The sequence below is a fragment of the Hemitrygon akajei genome, chromosome 31 (assembly GCF_048418815.1).
Source record: "Hemitrygon akajei chromosome 31, sHemAka1.3, whole genome shotgun sequence".
In the NCBI taxonomy this organism is placed as follows: Eukaryota; Metazoa; Chordata; class Chondrichthyes; order Myliobatiformes; family Dasyatidae; genus Hemitrygon; species Hemitrygon akajei.
This window is the reverse complement of record NC_133154.1, coordinates 40,136,884-40,143,615: the sequence shown is the minus strand read 5'-3', so window position 1 is coordinate 40,143,615 and position 6,732 is coordinate 40,136,884.

Genomic DNA, 6,732 nt, shown 5'->3' with positions numbered 1-6,732 from the left:
GGATGATTCTGGGAATGAAGGGGTTAACATATAAGGAGCATTTGGCAGCTTTGGGCCTGTACTCACTGGAATTTAGAAGAATGCACGGGGATCTCATTGAGACCTACCAAATATTGAAAGGACTAGATAGGATGGATGTGGAGAGGATGTTTCCTGTGGTGGGGCTATCCAGAACTAGATGGCTCAGCCTCAACATTGAGGGGCAACCCTTTAGAACAGAGGTAAAGAGGAATTTTTTTTATCCAAATGGTAGTAAATCTGTGCAATGCTTTGCCATAGACTGTGGTGGAGGCCAAGTCTGTGCCTATATTGAAGGCAGAATTTTCCTGATCGGTCAGGGCATCAAAGGATATGGCGAGAAGGCAGGTGTATGGGGTTGAGTGGGATCCGGGATCAGACATGATGGAATGGTGGAGCAGACTCGACGGACTGAATGGCCTAATTCTGGTCCTATGTCTTATGGTTTTACAGACTTAATAATCGACCCTAATGTCTTCCCAACCACTGAGGCCAAACTAACTGGCCCATAGTTTCCTTTCTTCTGCCTCTCTCTCTTCTCGAAGAGTGGAGTGAGATTCATATCAAGCAGCGATATAGATAGATAGATAGATAGATAGATACTTTATTCATCCCCATGGGGAAATTCAACTTTTTTCCAATGTCCCATATGAAGGGATATTGAAACTCACCAAATATTGAACAGGCTAGATAGGGTGAGCACGCATAGGATGTTTCCAACAGTGAGGGAGTCTAGGGTTGGAGGGCACAGCCTCAGACTGGAAGGATGTCCCTTTAGAAGAGACAAAAGGAAGAATGTTGTTGCCCAGAGGGTGGTGAACCTTTGGAATTGGGTACATTTAAAATGGAAGTTGATAGGTTCTTTATTAGTGTTAAAGGTTATGGGGAGAAGGCAGGAGAATGGGGTTGAAAGGGAAAAATAAATCAGCCATGGTTGAATGGTGGAGCAAACGATGATCTGGATGGCTTAATTCTTCTCCAATGTGTTATGATCCTACAGCCTTTTGATGCATATCACCCAGGTGAAGATTTCCAGCAAGTCAGTAGAATTCCCTCTGAGACACTTAGACATGGCCGTAACCTCAGAAGAGAGCAGGTAATCTGGATGGGTGAACCTGGCCCACCTCTCAACATGGCTCTAGGACAACATCCCACGCACCATCAAGCTTCAGACCATGCCACTCAGGGACTTGTATGAATATTATTTTGTGTCTGTACATGCTGGATCGTAAGTCCATGTGTCGTGTGCTGTGCTTGGCTGTATTTTGTACCTCGGCCCCAGAGGAATGCTGTATCCGTGAGTAAGGTGAATGACAATTAGACTTGAACTTGAAATGCAGGTGCAGTAGTCAACATGTAGGTTTACATTGTTCCAAGAACTCTCTGACGTTCCACTGTGAAAACAGTTCCCTATATTATCTTACTAACATGAAAGTGAGTTTCTCTCTTTGTAACCTCCCTTGGCTATGCATACAATTAAAGGTGAACCAGCTATCAATCAGTGTAACTTCCTGAAAACAAAGATTCACTTTGTTTTGGTGAGAACCTTGAACTATTTATGTTGTTTGAAAGTTGCTCAAAAACTTTAATGTTTGCAAGTGGTAGTTCCTTTGCTACACTCACAAACTTCACAACATTACCCAGAAATGGAGGACTTTTGGATTCAGAGTTCGACTTGTTCAACCCATGTACATTGAAACATACAGTGAAATGCACTCAGTGGTCATTCTATTACATACAGTTGTACATCTGCTCATTAATGGCAGCAGCTTCATGCATAAAACCATGCAGATGTGGTCAAGAGTTCAATTACCGTTCAGACCAGAATGGGGAAGAAATGTGATCTAAGTGACTTAGACCGTGGAATGTCAGAGTGGGTGTTTTGAGCATCTCAGCAGCTACTGTTCTCTTGGGATTTTCATGCACAACAGTCTCTAGAGTTTGCAGAGATACATAGATATTTTATTGACCCCAAAGGAAATTACAATGTCACAGTGGAATTACAAGTGCATAGGTATTATTATTAGAAGAGAAGTAATAAAGAATAAAAAAGGAAGTTACCTTAAAAATAAGCAACACACACACAAAATGCTGGAGGAACTCAGGAGGCCAGGCAGCATCTATAGAAAAGAGTATAGTCATCATTCTGGGCCGAGACCCTTCAGCAAGATTGGAGAAAAAAAGATGGGGAGTCTGGGTAAGAAGGTGGGGGGAGGGGAGGAAAAAATCACAAGGTGATGGTGAAACCGGGAGTGAGGGGAAGGGTGAAGTAAAGAGCTGGGAAGTTGATTGGTGAATGAAGTACAGGGTTGGAGAAGGGGGAATCTAATAGGTGAGGACAGAAGGCCATAGAAGAAAGAAAAGGGGGAGGAGCACCAGAGGGAGGTGATGGGCAGGCCCAACCAGTTACTCCTCTTCCACCACTTTCCTCCGTCTGGCGGAACTTGTCCTCACTCTCAATAATTTCTCCTTTGGCTTCTCCCACTTCCTTCAAACAAAAGGTGTAGCCATGTGTACTCGCATGGGTCCCAGCTATACCTGCCTTTTTGTCCGCTACTTGTAACAGTCTATGTTCCAAACTTACACTGGTGTCACTCCCCTACTTTTCCTATGCTACATCGACAACTATATTGTTGTTGCTTCCTGCACCCACGCCGAGCTCGTTGACTTCAACAGCTTTGCCTCCAACTCTGCCCTCAAATTTACCTGGTTGATTGCTGACACCTCCCTCCCCTTTCTCAATTTCTCTGTCTCTATCTCGGAAACAGCTTATCTATGATGTCTATTATAAACCCACTAACTCTCACAGCTATCTGGATTATACCTTTTCCCACGCTGTTACTTGTAAAAATACCATCACCTTCTCTCAATTCCTCTGTCTCTGCCGCATCTGCTCTCAGGATGAGGCATTTCATTCCAGAACTAAGGAGATGTCCTCATTCTTCAAAGAAAGGGGCTTCCTTTCTTCCACCATCAATGCTGTCCTCACCTGCATCTCTTCCATTTCACATATATCTGCCCTCACCCCATCCTCCCGCCACCCCACCAAAGACAGGGTTTCTCTTGTCCTCACCTACCACCACACCAGCCTCCGTGACCAGCCCATAATTCTCTGTAACTCAGCAGGCCAATATATATAGGCCTCCTAATAGTAGCCAAGATATGGGGTTGAGATTGCAAAGGGAGCTGGAAAAGACATGTAATAAGGGTAATGACATGATTGTAATGGGGCACTTCAATATTTAAGGGGATTCAGAAAATCAGGTTGGTATCAGATCGCAAGACAGGGAATTTGTTGAATGTCTACATTATGGCTTTTTCGAGCAGCTTGCTGGGGAAAGGTTATCTTAGACTGTGTTTTGTGTAATAACCCAGATCTTATTAGGGAGCTTAACGTAAAGAAACCGTTAGGAGGCAGTGATCATAATATGATTGAATTCATATTGTGATTTGAGAGGAAGAAGCATATGAATAAAGGGAATTACAGAGGCGTGAGAGAGGATCTTGCCCAGTGGATTGGTGGAGGATATTAGCTGGGATGACAGCAGAGCGAGAAGGTAAGTGTATGGGGTTGAGTGGGATCCGGGAGCAGACTCAATGGGCTGAAAATGGCCTAATTCTGCTCCTAGGTCTTATGGTCTTATGGTAACTTATGCCATCTCCAATGGAATCCCACCATCAAGCACATCTTTCCCTCCTCCCCCATTTTCTCCTTTCTGCATGGACCGCTCCCTACACAACTCCCTTGTCACTCCCTCTGATCTCCCTCCTGGCACTTATCCTTTCAAGCAGAACAAGTGCTACATGTGCCCCTACATCTCCTCCCTCACTACCATTCAGGGCCCCCAAAACAGTCCTTTCAGGTGAGGCGACACTTCACCTGTGAGTCTGTCTGGGTCATTTTACTGTGTCCAGTGCGCTAGGTGAGGCCTGTTTATTGGTGAGACCCGACGTAGATTGGGAACTTGGAAGCATAAATTGGGAACAGATGTTCTCAGAGAAACGTACAGCAGAAAGGTGGCAAATGTTCAGGGGATATTTGCATAGAATTCTCCATAGGTACATTCCGATGAGTCAGGGAAAGGATGGTAGGGTACAGGAACCATGGTGTACAAAAGCTGTTGAAAATTTAGTCAAGAATAAATGAAAAGCTTATGAAAGGTTCAAAAAACTAGGTAATGATACAGATCTAGAAGATTATAAGGCTTGTAGGAAGGAGCTAAAGAATGAAATTAGGAGAGCCAGAAGCGGCCATGAGAAGGCCTTGGCGAACAGGATTAAGGAAAACTCCAAGGCATTCTATAAGTATGTGAAGAGCAAGAGGATAAGATGTGAGAGAATAGGACCAATCAAGTGTGACAGTGGATAAATGTGTATGAAACTAGAGGAGATAGCAGAGGTACTTAGTAAATACTTTGCTTCAGTATTCACTACGGAAAAGGATCTTGGTGATTGTAGGGATGATTTACAGCAGACTAAAAAGCTTGAGCATATAGACATTAAGAAAGGGGATGTGCAGGAGCTTTTGGAAAGCATCAAGTTGGATAAATCACCAGGACTGGATGAGATATACCCCAGGCTACTGTGGGAGGTGCGGGAGGAGATTGCTGAGCCTATGGCAACGATATCTGCATCATCAATGGGGATGGGAGAGGTTCCAGAGGATTAGATGATTGCAGATGTTGTTCCCTTCTTCAAGAAAGGGAGTAGAGATAGCCAAGGAAATTATAGACCAGTGAGTCTTCCTTCAGTGGTTGGTAAGTTGATGGAAAAGATCCTGAGAGGCAGCATTTATAAACATTTGGAGAGACATAACATGATTAGGAATAGTCAACATGGCTTTGTCAAAGGCAGGTCTGCCTTACGAGCCTGATTGAGTATTGTGAGGATGTGACTAAACAGATTGATGAAGGTAGAGCAGTAGATGTAGTGTACATGGATTTCAGCAAGGCATTTGATAAGGTTCCCCATGCAAGGCTTTTTGAGAAAGTAAGGACACACAAGATCCAAGGGGACATTGCTTTGTGGATCCAGAACTGGCTTGCTCACAGAGGGCAAAGAGTGGTTGCAGATGGGTCATATTCTGCATGGACGTTGGTGACCAGTGGAGTGCCTCAGGGATCTGTTCTGGGATCCCTGCTCTTTGTGATTTTTATAAATGACCTGGTTGAGGAAGTGGAGGGATGGGTTAGTAAACTTGCTGATGACACAAAGGTTGGGGGTGTTGTGGATAGCGTGTAGGGCTGTCAGAGGTTACAGTGGGATGTCGATAGGATGCAAAATTGGGTTGAGAAGTGGCAGATGGAGTTCAACCCAGATAAGAGTGAGGTGGCTCACTTTGGTAGGTCAAATATGATGGCAGAACATAGTATTAATAGTAAGACTCTTGGCAGTGTGGAGGATCAGAAGGAGCTTGGGGTCCGAGTCCATAGGACACTCAAAGATGCTGCGCAGGTTGACTCTGGTTAAGAAGGCATACAGTGCTTTGGCCTTCATCAACCGTGGGATTGAGTTTAAGAGCTGAGAGGTAATGTTGCAGTGTCGGTGCGAGTAGTGGAGCGGGAGTAAGGAGTGCTCATGATCGACAGACGACTGGAGATCGGAGGATCAGCCGTTGTAGGTAGGCCGAGACCCTCGGACCTACCTGGAGAGTACCTGAGGAGGAAGGTAAAGCTGTGCAGGCGCGGGTGACGTCAGCGGCGAGCGCGGGGTTCAAAAGCGGCCCACTTTCAGGAGCGGGCAGCGTCGGTGTGGGCAGCAGAGTGCGCAGGAGCAGAGTGCTGGGCTTTGGCTCAGCGGGCTTCAGAGCAAGAGGACTTCGACAAGAAGCCTGCTTTTCATTTATTCTGACTAATCTGGGATCAGGTAATGGGGGAGATGGTTAGAGCAGTGGTGTGCTCCGGATGCAGTATGTGGGAGGTCAGGGTCAACACAGTTGTCCCTGATGACCACACCTGCAATAGGTGCATCCAGCTGCAGCTCCTATCAGACCGAGTTAGGGAATTGGAGCAGGAGCTGGATGAACTACGGATCATTCGGGAGGCAGAGGCAGAGATAGATAAGAGTTATCGGGAGGTAGTCACACCGAAAAGACAGGAGGTAGGCAAATGGGTGACAGTCAAGAGAGGCAGGGGGAGCAGACAGAGAGAGAAGAGCACCCCTGTGGCCGTTCCCATCAATAATATGTATACCATTTTGGATACTGTTGGTGGGGATGACCTACCAGGAACAAGCTGCAGTGGTCCTGTCTCTGGCACTGAGGTTGGACCCACGACTAGGAAGGGGAGGAGGGAAGAGAAGAGAGTGGTAGTGATAGGGGATTCTATAGTCAGGGGGGCGGATAGGAGATTTTGTGGGGAAGATCGGGAGTCTCGGATGGTATGTTGCTTCCCTGGTGCCGGGGTCCGAGACATCTCAGATTGGGTGCAGGTTATTGTCGAGAGGGAGGGCAAGAATCCAGATGTTGTGGTCCATGTAGGGACCAATGACGTGGGTAGGATGATTGAGGGGGTCCTGCGTAGGGAGTTCAGGGAGTTAGGTGCGAAGCTGAAGAGCAGGACCTCCAGGGTAACAATCTCAAGATTGCTACCTGTGCCACGTGCGAGTGAGGCAAGGAACAGAAGGATTATAAAGATTAATACGTGGCTGAGAGGATGGTGCAGGAGGGAGGGCTTCAGGTTTGTGGATAATTGGGCCTTGTTCCAGGGAAGGTGG